Below are 21,704 nucleotides of genomic sequence, written 5' to 3'. Positions count from 1 at the left end.
ATAAGCATGAAATATATCGTCGCTTTGAGAAGTATGTGACAAGTAAGAGCTCCCCCTAAATTTGTGCATATTTAAAATTTGCTTTGGACTGCAAATGCACAAGGAGTTAGAGTCATGGGTTACTCTTCCATGTCACATACATCTTGGTGGAGCGCTTAAAATGATAAGAATGAAATACATGCACTCATCACCAAGAATAGTGAATGATCACATAAGATAGATAAGATAATAGCATTAAGCAAGCATTAAGTGTAGCTTATGATCAAACACATGATCATCAATGTCTCACCAAGCAATGACATAGTATCTCAAGCACTCAAAAGCAAACAAAGTTCGAAAAACCACCAAATAAAGCAAGAGAGAATAAAAGCAACACTCTCTCTCTCGAAGCCTATGATCTATACATTTTCTCCCCCTTTGGCAACAAGTTACCAAAAAGTTCCTAGAAAATGCATAGTGCTAGATCGACGCTCAGGCTTGATCTTCAGGTGGTGGTGGAGTCCGGATCACTCCAAGGACGAAGGCTTCTGTAGACGCTGAAGTAGACGCTGGAGTTGGAGCTGAAGTAGATGCTGGAGCTGGTGGAACTGAAGCTGTAGCAACTGGCACTGCATGTGATCTCTGAGCTCTTGGCACTCTGGAAAATGCATCAGTTGTAGTCTTGCCTCTCCTCTCCTGCATGTCATCCTGAAGCTGCTCCACTGCAGTCTGAATCTCTGTCACCTTGACATCCAAGTCATAGAACTTTTGTTCCATGATTCTCTCTAAGCTTGCCTGGTTATGAGTTAGGGTGGCTAGTCCTTTCTCAATCTGCAGGGTGGATGCAATTAGGTAACCAAGCTGCTCTTGTTTGGTTTTCAAGAAATACTCAGATGCCTCCTCTTGAGTTGGCATCTTTGGCAGCTTTCTCCTTCCTCTGCCTTCTCCTTTCTTGCTTGTGCTTGTGCAGATGATGGTTCATTTTCAGTCATCACAACTTGATTATCTTCAAAATCTGGATGGATGGGCAGGTGTTCCTTGTCCAATAAGTATATGCCTGTGCCCATCTCGGAGTTGATGAGCTCCTGAATTTGTGGGGCATAACCACAGCTCCTCTTCTGATCAGCTGCTGTCCTCTTAATGGTCTCTACCATGAGGCTCATCACCTTGAACGTCTGTGGCACATCAAAGATATGTAGCAAGTTGATTGCATGGCCTTTGATCATCTTGTGATCACCTGACTTGGGCAAGAGAGTGTGCCTCAAAATCCAATTGATGGTTGGCAGCCCTGACAGAAGGTAATGTACTGAAGCCAAACTTGAAAGTTTCAAGAGCTTCATTTGGAATTTCCTTGTACATATTGGACATGTTGATCCATCTTCTTCTTGGCATATATGTCCAAGTCATCTCATGCTCCTCTGGGGCATTAATGAGCTGTTGCCCACTCTAACTGTAGATTGGTACCTTCGTACCTTCAGACATCCAAGTTATCCTACCATCTGGATAGAAGTGTGCTGTGGAGTAGAATTGCATTAATAAGCTCCTCATTCCACTTTGTGAGCTTCTTGCCCAACAAAGTCTGCAACTCCACAAGCACTAAAGCTGTCTTGCACTCCAGGGTAGTGCTCTTCGTTTTCCTTAATATATTCCCAATTGACCCATCTCATATCACAAACTATGGGCTTCTTATCAAGCAGCACTGTCTCATAAAAATCTTGCTGTTCCTTGGTGTGAAATCTGTAATCCACAGCAGTCCTTCTCCTTGAAGCATACAGATCTGCTTCTCTCCACTTCCTGAGCCCTGAATCTCTCCTGAGCTTCATATCCTCAGCCACAGGATGAGCATCATTGTGGTCTGGGATCTTGGACTTGAGCTTTCTCAGAACGTGCTCTTCATCATCTTCTTCAGCAGCTTCAGGCACTGGGGCCTTGTTCTTTTCAGTTGCAGGTATGCTCCTTGTATTTCTCTTTGGTGCAGACTTGGGCTTGGAGGCAGCTTTGGGTGCTTCTTTGGGCTCCTGATAGCATCACCCATAAGCTTAGGTGCCTTAGGTGCTGGTGCAGCAACCTCTTCTTCCTCTTCCTCTTCCATGATGGAAGCCTTTCCAAGCACTCTGGCTACGGTCTTCTTGACCCTTTCCTTCCTTTTCTTTCCTTCAGCAGCAACTGGCTCTTTGGGAGTGGGCTTCTCAGTTGAAGCTCTGGCCTTTGACATAGGTTGCCTACCTGCTGGCCTTTTGATCTTTAACCCTGGCTTTGTGCCCAGTGCTGGCTCAACTCTCTTTGATGTGGCTTCCTCTTCTGCCACATAATCTTCATCCTCAGAATCTGAAGTTCTCTTCTTCCTCTGTCTGGTGGCAGCTTTAGGCTGATTGCTTGGGGTACTCCTACTGCCATCATCTGAAGAGCTGGAGGGACTAGTGCTCTCACTCATGTGCACTTGCTGTTCTGACACATTCTGGCTGTCACTCTGATCTGACATGATGAACAAGCTGTCTGCTGACCCTGTGAATAGTTTATATATGAGGTAGAATAGATGAGCATCACAAAATGTAGAGATTTTTGCAAAAGAATGATCCAAAAACTTAGTTTTAGTTTCCCACTGAAATCATCTCGGATCTACCGATTTTCAAACTCGGTGATACCGAAGCAGTTTTTGGAACCTAAACTAGTGAACTCGGTCAGACCGAGTCACAGTTCGGTGGCACCGAGACTGCTAGGGTTTCACAAAGTTCCAAAATCGGTCACACTGATAAGTAATTCTCAGTCAGACCGAGTCTCACTTGTGCAATGGCATAAGCCAAATCGGTGGGACCGAGTTTTTCAACTCGGTGGGTCCGAGATGGTTTCGGCGGAAACCTAAACCTAGAATTTTCGAATCAAAACTAATCTACGAACGCATTGACTGGATAGGAGTGTTTCAATCATGGCAAGAATCATGATGATCACAATGTGTTAAGAATCGGATTGGAGAATAGCACAAAGATCGAGTCCATACCCTAGTTCAGCGGAGACTCGCTATGGCGGCAACGGCGGGGTAGAATTCCGTTGACGGCGATGGAGACCAGCGACTGGAGGCGCTGGCTGGCGAGGAGACGATCCGGGAGACCAAGTTGGCAGCAGGCTATCGCGCGGGCGAAGGGGTTCGGAGAAATTTCCAAATTTTTGCCGTGACCTATATAGCCCGACCCTGTCGGTGTGACCGAGTGGAACAACTCGGTGGCACCGAGATGCAAAACTGTATACAGTTATTGCAACTCGGTGTGACCGAATGGTTCAAATCGGTTGCACCGAGATCGAAAATTCAGATCAACTTAATGATCTCGGTAGGACCGAAAGTAGGATATCGGTCAGACCAAGAATCACAAAGTGGTTTTGGAAGTTTTAAGTCTATGACGAATCGGGGACTCCGAGCGCTCCTCACACAGAGTGGTTCGAATCTGACTTGATCAAATTTTGTGATGTAGCATGAATAGAGTTTGAGACGAGAAAAGCATAGATAGCTAGAGGAGGTTCTTAGGCATTCTTGTCCATCCACTTGGCAAAAGGAAATAAAACCAAACAATCAAAACAACAAGTGGATGTCCTCGAATGAGTAAAATATGCAACCAGCATGCTCACACAATAAGATGGCAAATGAAATATGTGACAAGGCATGCACAACCAATTCTAGCATCTATCAAGCAATTTGCGATGACAAGGTCATCTATATATGAGTATATTGACTTAGGAGTCAAGTGAGAACACTTGATCATAGGTCATACTCATCGTTTAAGCTCAAGTGGGGTTACCACTTTTACATAAAGCATTGTTGTGTTCACATCTTTAGAGTTGCTTTAGCTCAAGTCTTAGAGTAAAGCTCCCCCTAGATGTGATATCCCCCCTTAGAGGGATGAACTAACCTCGGGTTTTGTCGATGATGACTTCATGTAGATGTTGAAGATGTGGATGCTCAATGTTGATGTAGATCACTTGGAGCTATCCATTTGAGTGAATTGCACTTTCAATACCTACATGGGTTAGTCCCACAAGGAACAAACAAGGATATCCATAGACATAGAGTGATGCACACACAAGATGATGTCCATGAAAACTTTTAGGTTACCTTGTCCCTTGTCTTACCAACAAGAGGGTTTGTGACTCCTTGAACTAGTGCAAGATGTGGAAGTTGATTGCACTTGTTCTTGCCAAAATGATAAGAGTGAAGTATGTTGGCGGAGTCACCCTCAAGAACTCTCTAGTTCTTCTTCTTTTGGATCCACATCATCTTGATGGGAATCCTTGGAGTTGTAGTCGTACTTGATGAAGTGGAACTTGATAGTTGGGAATCCACTTGACTAAGGTCTTAGGAGCTTCTTCAAATGCATCAATTTCCTCTTGAAGCTTGTCCTTGCCTTTTTGCTTGTGTAGTCTTGTGGTGGAAGATCATCTTGAGCTTGTGTCCCCTTGAAAGAAGTAGGATCATACTTCTCTTGTTGAGGAACAAACTTCGTCTTGGGGTATTGATCTTCTTCCCACTCAACTCCATTGGCATTGAACTTTCGTTCAAAACCAACACCTTGATTCTTCCGGTGCCTTCCTTGCTTGCGTACAATTTCCTCGAATTGCTTACTTCCGGCAAGGCTCTTGTAAACACCTTTCTCTATAATTCCCTTCAATAAGCTATTTTCTTGCTCAAGTGTAACTTGGCTAAGAGAATCATTAGTGGAATCAAGAGAACTACTAGAAGCAACAATATTGGATTTAGCATGATTATTATTACTACTAGAGGAAGAATCATTCTTGTTCTTGTTACTAGACTTGACTTGAGGCATGTAAGTGGATAAGAGTAAACGCTTGGCAATGTAAGAAGAACTTTTCTTACGAAGATCATCATTGATTGCTTTTAAGAACTCATGCTCTTGCTCAAGGTTGAGCTTTTCAAAGCGTAACTTTCTCATGAGCTCTTAAAAGTTCTCGATGATCTTCGAAGATAGTTTCATGAGCTAACTTAAGAGTGTTTAGTTCTTTAGTTAGAGCCTCAATCTTCTCCTTATCATTGTCATTCGTTTTATCTTGATTAGCATGATTAATTGACGTTTCATCATAGTATTCATCACTAGAGTTGTCAACAAGCAAATCATCACCTAACAAGTCATCTTCATCACTATTGAAATCAACATACTCGGGGTGTGTTACCTTAGGACCTTTGGCCATGAAGCATCTTCCAATTCCTTCATTTGGTGAGTCAAATATGTCGTAGGAGTTGGTTGACACAAGTGCTAGACCGGCAACACCTTCATCTTGAGTATCTTCGGAGTTCGGAGTGATAACTTCTCTTGGAGTGGCTGTCGGAGTCGGAGCCGGATACCCATTCACCAACATGAGCTTGATGTCTTCGTTTGTGTAGCTCCTTGATGATTTTTCCTTCCTTTCCGAATCCTTGCTTCTCCGTGAGTATCTTCGTTCATAACGATCATCTCTACTCCTTCTCTCTCTTGGTGGTGATTCTTTGCTTCTTCTTTTTGGAGAATCTTCTCTTCTCTTGTAGGGAGCCGTACACTCATTGGAATAGTGTCCGGGTCTTCCACAACTGTAGCAGTTTCGCTCTCGACTAGAAGATCTTTTGTCATTGTAGGACCTTGACTTGAAGCTTCTATCTTTGCTTCTACTCTTGTAGAACTTGTTGAAGTTCTTCACCATTAAGCTCAATTCTTCATTGAAGTCTTGTTTCTCACTTGATGATGTAGGGGCTTCACATGAGGCTTTGTAGGCACCACTTGATTTGTTGTGAAGTTCCTCTTTATCCTTAAGTGACATCTCATGAGCAACAATTCTTCCAATCACCTCCGTTGGCTTGAGATCTTTGTAATTGGGCATCATTTGGATCAATGTGCACACGGTATCATATTTTCCATCCAAGGCTCTTAGAATCTTCTTGATGATGAATCTATCGGTCATCTCTTCACTTCCTAAGCCGGCAATCTCATTTGTGATGAGAGCAAGCCTAGAGTACATTTCAGCGACACCTTCACCATCCTTCATTTTGAACTTGTCAAGTTGACTTTGAAGCACATCCAACTTGGATTCCTTGACGGAGTCGGTACCTTCGTGCATATCAATCAAAGTGTCCCAAATTTCCTTTGCATTCTCAAGACGGCTGATTTTGTTGAATTCTTCGGGGCACAATCCGTTGAAGAGAATATCACAAGCTTGAGCATTGTATTGCAACATCTTCAACTCATCCGCGGTAGCTTCACGGTTTGGTTCTTTCCCATCAAAGAAGTCACCTTGCAAACCAACACACACAATAGCCCAAACGGCGGGGTTATGTCCAAGAATATGCATTTTCATTTTATGCTTCCAACTAGCAAAATTAGTACCATCAAAGTAAGGACCTCTACGGTGATAATTTCCCTCGCTAGACGCCATACTCTCCTAGGTTGTGAAACCAAGGCTATGACCACCAAAAGCTATGGAGATCAAAGCAAATGGAGACCAAAGCTCTGATACCACTTGTAGGATCGAAAGTATGTCTAGAGGGGGGTGATTAGACTACTTGACCAAATAAAAACTTAACCTTTTCCCAATTTTAGTTCTTGGCAGATTTTAGCTATTGTAGGACAAGTCAAGCAATCATCACACAATTCAAGCAAGCATGCAAAGAGTATATTGGCAGCGGAAAGTAAAGCATGCAACTTGCAAGAATGTAAAGGGAAGGGTTTGGAGAATTCAAACGCAATTGGAGACACGGATGTTTTTCCCGTGGTTCGGATAGGTGGTGCTATCCTACATCCACGTTGATGGAGACTTCAACCCATGAAGGGTAACGGTTGCGCGAGTCCACGGAGGGCTCCACCCACAAGGGTAATGGTTGCGCGAGTCCACGAAGGGCTCCACCCACGAAGGGTCCACGAAGAAGCAACCACCCACAAAGGGTCCACGAAGAAGCAACCTTGTCTATCCCACCATGGCCATCGCCCACGAAGGACTTGCCTCACTAGCGGTAGATCTTCACGAAGTAGGCGATCTCCTTGCCCTTACAAACTCCTTGGTTCAACTCCACAATCTTGTCGGAGGCTCCCAAGTGACACCTAGCCAATCTAGGAGACACCACTCTCCAAGAAGTAACAAATGGTGTGTAGGTAATGAACTCCTTGCTCTTGTGCTTCAAATGATAGTCTCCCCAACACTCAACTCTCTCTCATAGGATTTGGATTTGGTGTGGAAAGAAGATTTGAGTGGAAAGCAACTTGGGGAAGGCTAGAGATCAAGATTCATATGGTAGGAATGGAATGTCTTTGATCTCAACACATGAGTAGGTGGTTCTCTCTCAGAACATATGAGTTGGAATTGTGTATGTGTTCTGATGGCTCTCTCCACGAATGAAGAGGAGGTGGAGGGGTATATATAGCCTCCACACAAAATCCAACCGTTACACACAGTTTTCCAATCTCGGTGGGACCGAATCAACAAACTCGGTCGGACCGAAAAGGTAAACCTAGTGACCGTTAGAGATTTTCGGTGGGACTGACATGCAACTCGGTAGGACCGATATGGTTAGGGTTTGGGCATAACGTAATCTCGGTGAGACCGATTACACAAACTCGGTGAGACCGATTTGGTAATTAGCTAACCAGAGAGTTGGTCAGGCAAACTCGGTGGGACCGATTTGCTCTTTCGGTGAGACCGAAAAGTTACAAAAAGGAAACACTGAATTTACATTGCAATCTCGGTGGGACCGATCCGCTCTTTCGGTGAGACCGAAAAGTTACGAAAGGGAAACAGAGAGTTTGCAATCCCATCTCGGTGGTCTCTCCCCCTATCGGTAGAACCGAAGTTTGGCTAGGGTTTGGCAGTGGCTTATGACAAGTGAAACTCGGTGGCGCCCGGATAGAAAGAATCGGTAGGACCGAGTTTGGCTTAGGGTTTAGGTCATATGTGGATATGGGAAAGTAGTTGAGGGTTTTGGAGCATATCACTAAGCACATGAAGCAAGAGGCTCATTAAGCAACACCTCATCCCTCCTTGATAGTATTGGCTTTTCCTAAAGACTCAATGTGATCTTGGATCACTAAAATATAAAATGAAGAGTCTTGAGCCTTTTGAGCTTGAGCCAATCCTTTGTCCTTAGCATTTTGAGGGTTCCACTTTCACATCCATGCCATGCCAATCATTGAGCTTTTCCTGAAATAATCATTCTGGAATAGCATTAGCTCAATGAGCTATATGTTGTTATGAATACCAAAACACGAGGGATAGTTGCAGCATTTCACATGCGCACTCACTATGGTTCGCGCGTTGGGGAGCTCACCACATTGTGCGTGGCTCCTTCAAGACTCGGTGCGGATCCTAGCGGTGCAATGAGCTAGCATACGTTGCTCGGTGAGGCAATGACTTGAGTACAAGCTTCAACCAAGTAGGATTCGAAGCATATAGGCACCGATTAAGATAACTTAGGGACGATGTCCACACCTCGAACGTTATCCTGGTAGAATGGACACTAGAGATCATGGACATTCTGAGCGGATATGCGCCTTGCGGTCATCCAAATTACGAGTACACAGCGTACAGTTATCCCACAGTCATCACATCGGACGACTCACTTTCCACCTTCGAGCCAAAGCGCACGCTCTTGTTGTAGGATGAAGGCTCCACTCCTCTCTCCTACAAGACGATGATCCAAGTTTCAGCTATATACAAACTTAGTGCAAGGCATGTCAAACAGGTGGTAGTCCACAACGCAGAACAGGCCTGGGGTTACGTACCAGTGAAGGAGACCAACGGCGAAATAACGGCATCACGCCACGGCTTCGTCGCTGCCCATGATCCTCGTGGTTGAAGTTATCAGGTGCGAAGCTCTTTTTCAAAATAAAATCGCAGCCCCAAATTAAGAAACTCCACTTGGTAACGACGGATTAGACTGTGCCTATTAACTGTGACAGCTGCCTCTAAAGCGCGTAACCCCAATGATACCGGCGGTCAGACTTCGCGTGACTGGAGTGCCGAGAGCATCATAGTAATCGCACTATCCGATGCACCCAACAATATACTACGCTAATCAGAGTACGCTAAATGTTGGAAAAACACACCATTCGATGTGGGTGTTCCCAGGATGGCTGTGAGTTGCAAACTATTCGGGCATTGTTTCTATTCACAATGAAGTCCAACCACACTTCGAGTATATTTCACCTCATCAGTCCTAATTCCGAGAACCGAAGGCAAGCTCAGATTTTCTTGTTACGATGAATTTTCACTATCACCGGACAGGATACTCATGAACTCTTCGATCATACGATGTTCCAAGATGTTAAGTTTGAGATATACACTTAAAGCTGAAGCCAATGAAAGTGCCCACACACGAAGACGAGTAGGCCCGGAACGTATAAGAATATCACGAAAGATCAAGCACCGCCTCCTAGGGCACAGCTTTCAACACAATCGGTGGGCCACATACATCGTATGTATGATTTCCAATCAAGATGTTGCTCTATGCTAATCATGCTAAGGCCTGAAGAACCAGTTTTATGAAGCCATAAAGCCACATAGAAGAGCATAGGAAGATGACAACCCCATGTCCCTCAGCGATTCCATACATCACAGAGTATGGTCCAAAAGGAAACAGTCAATCAGATCTGTGCCTCACCGACTTGTCCTACATCACTCTTAGACAGAGACAATCGCCACAAATAGTGCACTAATATTATCACTTGGGCATTTTGGTTCAACTACTGTAGGAGAAGGGCCTCTCTATGTTAACCAATACGACCTTTGTGCGATTATATAAAGTAGACACCACTCAACGCACACTAGCTAGAGCCGGCATCCATACCAAAAGATATTATCATAATGACACTGTACTAGACACAGTCATAGTAATCGACTAAGCCAGCAAGAGTGATAAAATGAATAAATTGTGTCGCAATTCACACAAGATCGCAGATATAAGTGCGAAGCATAGCCTCACAACCCAGCATAGGGCAACGCAGCAGATATCAAAACATTCCAAGCTCATGGTTATACAGTAGATTTGTGCAAAGACCTAATATCATACGCTGAACAGCGCTTAAATGTAGAGGTTTCTATTATTGATAAAAAAATCGAACGCTTTGCGAACCATTTCACACGCGGGCTGCCCATTTCAAATCCTGCATTCTGCGCATTATTTACATCTTTTATCAACAAGGCCACTGGTCGACTTCCTAGACACCCGGGCTCGGGGTTGGCCGGAAAACTTCGGTCACTACCATCAGTCGGGACACACCTCTAACTTTATTCCCGTGTCTTTAAGGCTGTCACTTCCGGGATTTGTTGAGTTGCCAAAATGAACATTGAACAGTATCCAATTACGCCCCTACAGGAACGAGAACTACCTGGCCTTCGGTTGTAAGCCCGCAAGGCGCGGCAAGGCCAGAGCACCAGCATCCAACACAAAAATAATGCGGGTCATACAATAACCCAACAATATCCCGGCCATGCCCCCTAACAATATACCCTTCAATGTGATGTCGCACAAGACCCCCTACGGCTTCCGCAATGGGGTACCAATTACCATCCGCCGTATCCCGGTTCCAGTCTTCATTGTCACCGAATCGCCGCCAGCACAGGCCAGTGTTGGTGTCTTCGTCAAAAGCTCGCAACAGTCACACCGCATATTCTAGACTAGCCTAAGTAGTGTGTGCTCCTCGCTTCAGAGATGCCCAGAAGCATCCTTGTCACTTGGTTTCTGCCCATAACGGACCCTCGGCTCAGTCAAGCACTCGCAAGGCGTTGGCTGAGGGAGTGGCCCGGGAGGTCGTGATAATTTCTGCAATTGGAAACACTCCTTGGCTCCAAATGTACAAAAACGACGTATGAAACTGAGGCGCTAAGTATCGAGTATCCAAGAATGTACATACATCACAACATATTATAGCTCCTTTCGAGACTTAGAATATCCTCATTCTCAGCCAAGAATCATAACATCAGTGGCGAGGAGTCGGCAGGCACCCGTATCCATCCAGCCCTTGCAATTCATAGTGTCATCCAGTGAAAGCTCTTGAGCTTGGTGGCAGTGATGAAGAAATCTGTCCATGATTCTTATCAGGAACATTATACCATTGAGTCAGGTTGGTAACCTATACAGAAATTTTTTACTAAGTTACACAAGCAGTTCGGCATCGTCCCTCGGTGGCTCTCGGGTTTCCGAAGATGGTCTACCTCACTCGAGCAGATCTAAATTCTTCCACGAGTTACATTAGGCGCGTAACTATACATCAGGAGAGCATCTTCTATCTCTGCAAATCCGGGCATTTGGCCGAAAATATCCTCAACCCTGGAACGAGGCTCCATGAGAAAGAGTCATGGTGGACTGCCTTGGTCCACTTAAAAGCAGCCGTGAACCTGTACGCATCGTGCACACCAGCGCTCACCTCATCGAAACATTCATCATACTCCTTTGCTCTGCAGTGACTCCATCAATATCATCACGCACCATCGTCTTGCTCTCCTGCACGGGTTTCACTAGGGTTCGAAAGGCCGTAATTCTTCTGCAGCATCGAAGGATAATCTCAGAGTTACGAGACCTCACGCGTGTAGCGAACTACGTCATGGGAAGAGCAAACCAAGCAAATCTATTCAATTAGCTTCTCTAAGGACTGCACTTAAAATTCAAACGGGAACAATGCGAATGTAACGGCATCGCCTATCTACACACACACTAAGCGCAAGCGCGAATAACCTATTAGGGTCCGGCCTTACTCGCCTGATAATGTTAGTTCTCCGATCAAACTGCCATCGCTGAGATCTATCCAGATTAGCGTTCTAGTAGAGAGCAGGAATCATCGAGATAGGACACCTCAAAACATACAAAACAGAGATCTCCAGTCAAAACCATAGAGCGAAACCCAGTCTCCACTCGGCGGCTGGTCAATGAGCGGTCAGGATAACTGACGCCAGCCGTGAAGAAGCCAAGCGTAGCTGGTCCACAGGTACACACTCATGAGCCGTTTGTCAATATCTACATATAGTTCACCTGACCCTTGGCGAGACCCAACCACCAGTGTTCCAGGGGCCATTATCGCTGAGCCCCTGCGATGAAGCGCCTCCGGCGCAAGAGGCTCACTGGCAAGCTCCGTGAAGCCCGGAGGGTTTCGTCCTGTCATCGTCCGCAACTGGCTTGTCACGGCGCCAGCCTTGAGAGAGCTCATCCACCGCATAAGAGCTATGTATTGCCAACAGAACATGACTCGCACGAGCTGAGTGCCTTCCGCGAATGTCGCAGCGCTTGAGCGAGTAGATACTGTCTGCAGGAAGGCTTCTAAGGGAGGACATACTCTAGAGTGGGCTCATGTTCGCAATTTAGTACGAGGAGGACATCATCTTGACAACCAATTCTACCCTGTCGCACTGAAGCGAAGACCTGCGCAAAATAGATGCATAAGCTCACACACAATCACATGCATCACATTACGCTAGAGCTGTACGCTAACTCTGATCTTATGGCCATACATCAATAAAAAGCACGCTGATCACCATCGTCACCGGCTAGACACCGTGATCTCCATCTAAGGTCCTACTGGGAGTCTGCATTGTGTTCAAGTCCGCAAACATAGTTCAGACTTCGTATAGAACTATGTACACCAATGGACCCAAGGCTAGTGGTAAGAATCGGATAAGCAATCAGCATGCGTTATGGCAAAAGACCATTTCAAAATACAAGCAACATAGACAGACGGGAAGCGATACACTGACTAGCGTGCCTGCCGAGCGGTTGCGAGTAACGTGTACCGATAATGTTTTGAGACCGCTAACACCTGATCATCGGCCACTTCAGGTGAGCGGTTCCAAGCCTGCATCGCTTACCAGACCATCATACATCACAACAGGGTCTCTCTCGAGAATCGAAGAAAAGCGATACGACTCTCGAGCATCAGTGAGCTCATTCTCAGACTTGTTCGACGAATTTTGTCCTTATCTGCGCTTCTAGTACGGGCTGCCGCAAGAGCCGTCTCGTGCCCCTCCTATCCGCAACAATAACAGAGGTCTTTACACCATGAGACGGAGCTCCACTACGCGGGGCTACTAATTCAGCGCTGCTTAGATCTCTCTGAGTGACGATAAGAGCACCTAGTCCGTCATGCTTTCAATTGAAATCCATTCACACACATTAGTCCGAGTTAAGCATGATCCTAGCCACCTGTGTGCGAACACGTTGGTACTGACACCAGTCCGCGTCTAAAGCAGGAGCCTGCGCTAGTCGCCTTCCGTGAGGCGGCTATAAGCAGTCCTCTCACAAACTCGAAAGAAAAGGAAACAAGACATCTGTATTATCACCGGCTAAGAACGCCAACTCCGTCCTCGCACTCGCCCATACCTCTTTTTTCACCTCTGCATATAAATCTACGATAAACCTGGGTGCTCGATACCCCAGCTGCTCCACAACTCCTGTGCTTCATCAGCTCGGCTGACATCGTCGCTCCTCTCGGATGCCTACAGATGTGGGGAACGAGTAATTTCAAAAAAATTCCTACGCACACGCAAGATCATGGTGATGCATAGCAACGAGAGGGGAGAGTATCGTCTACGTACCCTTGTAGACCGTAAGCGGAAGCGTTATGACAACGGTTGATGTAGTCGTACGTTCACGATCGACCGATCTAGTAAAGATACGGCACCTCCGCGATCTGCACACGTTCGGCTCGGTGACGTCCCGCGAACTCACGATCCAGTAGAGCTTCGAGGGAGAGCTTCGTCAGCACGACGTCGTGAGTGATGATGTTGCCCGGAACAGAGCCATCGTAATGAGGCAGCTCGAATATTAGCAGGTCCTCGGAAACCAGACAGTGGCTATACACCGCTTCTGAACCATTGAAAAAGTATACAGTGGATTTTTAGAGGTCAGAGGGGCGCACCAACTACCACGCAGTGCTGGCACCCCACCAAAATACGTGCTGCAGGAGACACACTTAGTGTCAGCTCCCATAGGGTTCGCTAGATGCCACCACTAAGCCATATGAGCCCAAGGGCTAAGCAAAATTACATTGCGAGCAACAGGCGCGATCCTGCACTTGAAAGACCGTCCAGAGAGCTTCGAAGAAGAAGCAACAGGAACACTGAACACATGAACGGCTAATGGAGAGAAAAATACCCTTATGAACACACACACCGGCTCCGAGATGATTCCTCCGCCGTCTTCCCCTATTAGCTAAGCGAAGTAGGATATACGGAAGGAGAGAAAGAATGGGAAGAGGAAAGCAATCCGAGTAAGAGAGCAGGCGCAACCGAGCGCCCTTCACGTGGCCAATCACCGCTCCTCTCTAGCCCGGGCTTCGCAATGAGGGGAGGTCTCCCGGTGTCCCGCCCCTGCTGGCATCCCCCTCGGCACGACTCTACCCTGGCCGACCTGTCGGTGTCAAAATCGGCGGATCTCGGGTAGGGGGTCCCGAACTGTGCGTCTAGGCCGGATGGTAACAGGAGGCAAGGGACACGAAGTTTTACCCAGGTTCGGGCCCTCTCGATGGAGGTAAAACCCTACGTCCTGCTTGATTAATATTGATGATATGGGTAGTACAAGAGTAGATCTACCACGAGATCGGAGAGGCTAAACCCTAGAAGCTAGCCTATGGTATGATTGTTGTTGTGTATGTTGTCCTACGGACTAAAACCCTCCGGTTTATATAGACACCGGAGAGGGTTAGGGTTACACAAAGTCGGTTACAATGGTAGGAGATCTTGAATATCCGTATCGCCAAGCTTGCCTTCCACGCCAAGGAAAGTCCCTTCCGGACACGGGACGAAGTCTTCAATCTTGTATCTTCATAGTCCAGGAGTCGAAGGTGATCCGGCGTCCTCCGAACACCCCCTAATCCAGGACTCCCTCAGTAGCCCCTGAACCAGGCTTCAATGACGACGAGTCCGCGAGAGAGGCTATGAATCTGATCGACTAGACCATCAATCGTTCACTCTTCGAGTAACAGGATGAGAGTATTGAACCAACAGTACTATCGGCCAGTCGCTCCGCCTGCAAATAAGTGCATTTACACATATTGCCATAGAGTACACTTACATATAAGTACGCGACTAGATCATATAACAGCCTGACGTATCCGTATGTGCCTCACACCAGTGGCCAAGGTTATTCGACGTTGCTTCACTGTCGCCCCTTAGCGCCAGTTAGCTGACGCGGCTTCCCTTGGCCACCGTCTTGCTTATAAGCTGATCAGAACGACCACAAGTATAGGGCGCATCAGCAACAGTCTTTCGAGTGTAGAGTATTAACCTCACGCAATTTATTGATCGGACACAAGGGAGCCAAAGAATATCTCAAGTATTAGCAGCGAGTTGTCCAATTCACACACCTGGAAAACTTAATATCTACGTAGCAAAGTAGTAATTAATATGAATAGACAAAGATGCAACTGATTGATTGATCCAGTCACGTATTGAGACGGTCATGCGAAAATATGGTATATAGAGTTTGTTGGTATATTTGTATTGATGTGATTGTACGCGCAGCGTAGTCCAACCCGAAATACGTATAATAAGACGACAGGAAAAGTGATAATATTACGCTAGATAGAGTGATTGGCATACATTATATCCGCTCAAGTAATGCGATCAATCATCTTGCACACTCGAATTCTCAGCGCCAAATTCAGCCTGCAACATGCTTCTATATTTCATATCACTTCTCTGTATCTCAAGTCATGGCCGGACAGAGGCAATGATAGGTGTCGCATCACACAAACGTATGACATATCTAAAAAAAAAGAGCTGAGCAATAGGCGCGGTGATTATAAAAAGAACTGATACTCATCGAACATCTTTTGTCCCCTACGCGCATCCCGGCTTACCCCCAATCCCATGGCGTAAGAGAGGAGGATCGGGTAAGTTCGCCCACTAACGCGGCTACTTACCGAGCCCTATGCTTTCACATGATGGTATAGACGGGTATATCTAAAGCATCCTACCCATCTTTCTCAGTTGAACCTGACATAACTCCCTCAATAACTACGGGTCGTACAGCTTTCCCTGCATCCATGCCGCGGCTATCAGCCTTTCTAAGCGCCATGGAAATTTCAGATCGGGCCCAAGTATCCCGAACTCGTCTCAAGATAATCTTCGTCGAGGCGTTCATCTCTGGCGGTTACATGCGAGGATCCATAATACTCACACCTAAGCGTTGACTAATCGCACAATAGCGCATAAGATACTCATCACGAGTACTTCATTGGGTAAAGATATACATGTCTACAAGCGACATAGAAATCCCATGCGACACGGGTCGCGCCCTAGGGTGACACAAAGATCAACAAATGACGGCAAAAGTCACGAGCGCATACAGCAATCTTCGAATAGCGATAGATTGGGTCACAAGACTGACTCTATAAGCGCCTAACTCAGAAGAGAGAGCATCTTTGCGATGTAACACGATGGCATCTCGAGACAAATCAGGTCAGTCTATTAACATCACCGTAGCCTCAGTGCGACCAAGCTACAGTAGGAATTACTCACCACAGCCACCCCTGGATGGTTGCAGAGTGGGACCCCCCCTATACATGAAAATTGCTGATGGGATGGATGCTACTGAGGGATGAAATGGCAGAGCACCGGATTTGCGCGCGCTGTCTGCTGCCAAGGAGCCAAACAGGAAACAGCTGACGAACCCGGAACCATGCCTCAATCGCGAGAGTATCTCAAGGGCAAGGCACGACAAGATCACGTGAAACAAGACAAGCGCAATGAAACTTTAGCACTCGTTGAGATTTCATTCTCCTTATCACTCCTCATCCCGAACCCACGAACTATATGAGATACTCTTTGCGAAGTTCAAGAGGAGCTCGGTGGCACATGCGTCACATACGTGATGGGAGGGACTGCACCAACGAGGCAGGGGCCGCGCACGCAGATCCGAAACGGCGGAAAACAGCCGCCGTCTCGGCGCCACAACTCGTACTCGCGAATGGATGGACCCGCCCTGGGCCTATCTGTATCATGCGTTCTAGTCAATGTTTTTATATATTCCAAAAATGATTGCTCCGTTGATTTTCAGGTCATTCCGAGAACTTTTATTTCTACACACAAATAACACCATGGCAATTCTGCTGAAAACAGCGTCAGTCTGGGTTAGTTCCATTCAAATCATGCAAGTTAGAGTCCAAAACAAGGGCAAAAGTGTTTGGAAAAGTAGATACCGACGAGACGTATCAACTCCCCCAAGCTTAAACCTTTGCTTGTCCTCAAGCAATTCAGTTGATAAACTGAAAGTGATAAAGAAAAACTTTTACAAACTCTATTTGCTCTTGTTGTTGCAAATATGTAAAGCCAACATTCAAGTTTTCAGCAAAGATTATGAACTAACCATATTCACAATAACATTTAGGTCTCATGTTTACTCATATCAATGGCATAATCAACTAGCGAGCAATAATAATAAATCTCGGATGACAACACTTTCTCAAAACAATCATAATATGATATAACAAGATGGTATCTCGCTAGCCCTTTCTGAGACCGCAAAACATAAATGCAGAGCACCTTTAAAGACCAAGGACTGACTAGACATTGTAATTCATGGTAAAAGAGATCCAGTCAAGTCATACTCAATGTAAACTAACAGTAATGAATGCAAATGACAGCGGTGCTCTCCAACTTGGTGCTTTTTAATAAGAGGATGATGACTCAACATAAAAGTAAATAGATAGGCCCTTCGCAGAGGGAAGCAGGGATTTGTAGAGGTGCCAGAGCTGATTATTCAAACAGAGCGGGATCGTAAATCCCTTACCTTTGCCCAAAGGCCAGCGGACGCTCAATTGGCGAAGCTGGTTCCGGCACCCTATGTGGTGCCGGAGAAGAGGGCCAAGAAGAAGGCCACGGGGACTCGAAAGAGTGCCCGACGCCCGGAGGTGTCGGATTCACCATCCGACGAATCCGAGGCGCACTCCTCCCATGAAGACGAGGAGGAGGAAGAAGAGACCCCTCCCCCTCCAGCGGGGGAAGGGAAGAAAAGGAAGGCCGCCCCAACTGGGGAGGCCGAAGGGTCCAAGAAGGGGAAAACCCTTTCTCCGGACTACTCCACCGACGCCGACGACGGCAGAGGAGTGGGCGCCCAGGGCCAAGCCCCTGGCAAAATCGTAAGTATCCGGATACCAGAGTAATTCATAGTATTCATTTATTGCACAGCTTTCCCTTATGTCGAATATGTTTATGCAGCCCACCCAAAGACCGGCTCGACGCGTCGTCGAGCGGCTCACTGGACTCGTCGGATGTGAACTCGCTTCCGACGGCTTCCTCCCCCCGCCCTACGGACGACACCGAAGTGTTGTCCCAACAGGTTCCAGAGGAGGAGGTGGTCCTGGAGGCGCCGCAAGGCGACCTCCCGGACTCCAGGAGTAAAGGGGATGAAACCCCCCAGGGCTCCAAGTCCGGCTAAGGCCGGACACGCTCCGGAATCTTCAAAGGTTCCAGAGTCCGGCGGGGGCCCTCCTTCCAAGAGGAGCAAGCCACCGTGCCGGTGACCCGTCCAACCGGAGGCGCCGGACAATATGTTGGAGGTGCTCCAAGGCGCCTCCATCGACGAGGGCACCGCACTATTATGAGTGCGGTGATCCAGAAGGTTCAGTCCGCCAAGAGCGGACTGACTGAAGCTTGTACAAGCCTTTTAACAGGCTTTGAGGTAAGTAAAGAATGCGTAAATAATATTACCGCATAGACAGTAGCCCCTGATGCTCTGTTTGGCGTTCGGGAAGAAAAGCCGAATAGAGGATCAATAGAATTCGCAGGAGTCTAACAAAAATGAGTCAATATGCATGTGCAGGCTACCCTGCTTGCGTCCGCCGCACTGACTGCGGAAGTGGACACGCTAAAGCAGGACCTCGAAAGGTCCGAGCAAGAGCTCGAGCGTGCCAAGAAGCAGCTCGAGGACAATGAAGGTAAGAAATACCTTGTTAAAATATATATATATAAAAAAGGTGCAATTGCAAAAAATGACAGGATTATCGTGGCTATTGTAGGGGCCACGTCTGAGGGCGACCCTTAAGCAAGCGCTGGTCGAGGCCGAGAAGAGGGCGGCCTCGGAGCGCACCGAGCGGGAGAAGTATGAGGCCGAGGTTGGCAAGGTGCGGCAAGAGCTCCAGGCTCTCATGAAACATGAGAGTTTGGAGCTTGACTCAAAGACGCGAGCGTCCGAGCTCGCGGTGGCTATTGAAAATGCCAAGTCTGCCAAGGCCGAATCCCAGAAGACCCTCCAGGAGTTGGATGAGGTGAAGAAGATAGCGGCGGGTAAGGCATTCTTTATGCAAAGCAAACACATAAACGTGAGTTACTTGTTACTTACCCGAATCCGGAGCTCTCCAGGAGCATTCGCAGATCAGTGTGTCCGATGCCGCCGCATTCTATCGAGCCGAGGAGGGCAGCTCGACGGAGAAGGTGTTCTGGTCTCAGTACGCTGAGGCCGGACACCCCGTGCCCCTGAGCGACCAGCTGAAGCAACTGGTCGAGCTCCACAAGGCGGCCGAACAGGCCATGAAGGGCCTCATAGTTCGGCTGTGGCCTGGAGAGGCTCTGCCTGGGAGCTATTTCGGGCTGGTGCGGCGGCTGGTGGAGGCCTGTCCGAGGCTTGAAGACATCAAGCGCTCCGTCTGCATTGAAGGTGCCCGTAGGGCCCTTGCCCGTGCTAAGGTGCACTGGGGCAAGCTGGATGCGGAGAAGCTTGTGAAGGACGGGCCACCGGGGAAAGAGCATCGCAAGCCCGAGAATTATTATAAGGATGTTCTGAAGGGTGCCCGCCTTGTTGCGGATGAATGTACCAAGGATGTATTTTTTGAGTAAAACCCGCTCGTGTTATCCTGTGCGCTGAAAACTTGTTCATATGCGCTAAGCAATGCTGCTTGAATTTAAAATATTACCTTCTGTGCGGCTGTTTATCAATACTGAGAGATGGCGAGTCGTCGGCTTCTGCCCCCTTGCCGCTAGTGCTGGGGTGTTCGGGGATAAACCTGGGCGCTCTTTTTCCCATATTTGGGTCCTTCGAGGGAGGCGCTCAGCCCAACGAACGAGGCAATCGGACTATAATGCGTGAACACTCTCACTTAGCCATAGAATTCTATAATTTTAAATTTCGGCGAAGCCCCTAGTATTCGGAAGACCGAGTTCGGGGCGCTATCCACGCCTTGGCCGGACAGAGCCGCTCCTCGCCTAAGCGGCATAAGTCTTTAGGGACTCGAAAAACCTCTCGAACAGCGACCAGCTCTCGCTTCATCATGACAGTCAGTTTTAGCTTTCTCCACTGAGGTGCTCGACCCAGCTCAACTGGGGCACAATCGCAGTGGTTCTCCTAGTGCTACCTTAGCCGATATAGCGGAACGTAAGGCACCAAAACATAGGAGCCGGGCAAACCCAACTATTGACCCAAGACATGATTCGGAGCCGATGCATATAATGCTATAAGTTCGGGGTGCGCACTTGTTAAAGTGTTCGGACTTCTCACACCATATTGAGGGGTACTGAAGCCCCTGGCGTATTTTGGCCGTACCAAAGTGTACGGGTGCAACATGTCGTTAAGGAACATATATAAAAAAAGGTAATGCAAAAAATAGACAAAAGCTATGCATTGTTTATTAAAATAGCTGCGATCAAAGCAGAACGATACAAGTAATGCGATAAACGAAAAGTTGGACTATTTAACATGTCTGCTCCAGGGGCAAGCTGCGGAATAGTATGCGAAACAGGTATACTGCTCGTGATAGAGACCACCTGGGATTTCCGTAATGCGGCATGGCTTGTCTGCTTCCCTGGTTCTTGCATCGTTTGTGCGGCAATTGAACTGCCGAACAGGCCTTCCGAAGAGTAGAGTCCTGGAAGTAAGAGAAAAGTAAAAAATCGGCAGCCCCTGGTGCGGTTTAAGCCGTGTTTTGGGCGTGCCGTGATGGTGCCCCTCCCCCTGTGCCCATGGTATCTCTAGAGCGTAGTTATGTACGCGAAGTACTGGGTCGCCTTTTTGCGAGGGTTGGGGTTGGGGCCGCATTGCTACGCCTACTCGGAACGTGCCAGGCGGTCTTGTTGTAGGTTACTCCGGGCGCGCTTGACGGTGTCCGGGTGTTTAATGGCCGGACTGGAGAACTGCCTGGAGAGGCTGCTTTGTACTTCCGCTGCAAGGGCCGCCGTGTGCTCCTCCGTTCGGAGGGAGCGTTCGGTGTTTCCATTGACCGTAATTACTCCTCGAGGGCCTGGCATCTTGAGCTTAAGGTATGCGTAGTGCGGTACCGCATTGAACTTGGCGAATGCGGTTTGCCCGAGCAGTGCGTGATAGCCACTGCGGAACGGGACTATGTCGAAGATTAACTCCTCGCTTCGGAAATTATCCGGAGATCCGAAGACCACTTCAAGTGTGACTGAGCCTGTACAGTTGGCCTCTACACCTGGTATTACGCCTTTAAAGGTCGTTTTGGTGGGCTTAATCCTCGAGGGATCTATGCCCATTTTCCGCACTGTATCCTGGTAAAGCAGGTTCAGGCTGCCGCCGCCGTCCATAAGGACTCTAGTGAGATGAAATCCGTCAATAATTGGGTCTAGAACCAATGCGGCGAATCCGCCATGACGGATGCTAGTGGGATGGTCCCTTCGATCAAAGGTGATCGGGCAGGAGGACCATGGGTTGAACTTTGGGGCGACCTCTATCACGTATACGTCCCTTAACGCGCGCTTCCGCTCCTCTTGGGGATGTGGGTTGCGTAGATCATGTTCACCGTCCGCACTTGTGGGGGAAA

Source organism: Triticum urartu, chromosome 4 (genome assembly GCF_003073215.2).
Source record: "Triticum urartu cultivar G1812 chromosome 4, Tu2.1, whole genome shotgun sequence".
NCBI lineage: Eukaryota > Viridiplantae > Streptophyta > Magnoliopsida > Poales > Poaceae > Triticum > Triticum urartu.
This window is presented reverse-complemented; position numbering follows the sequence as displayed.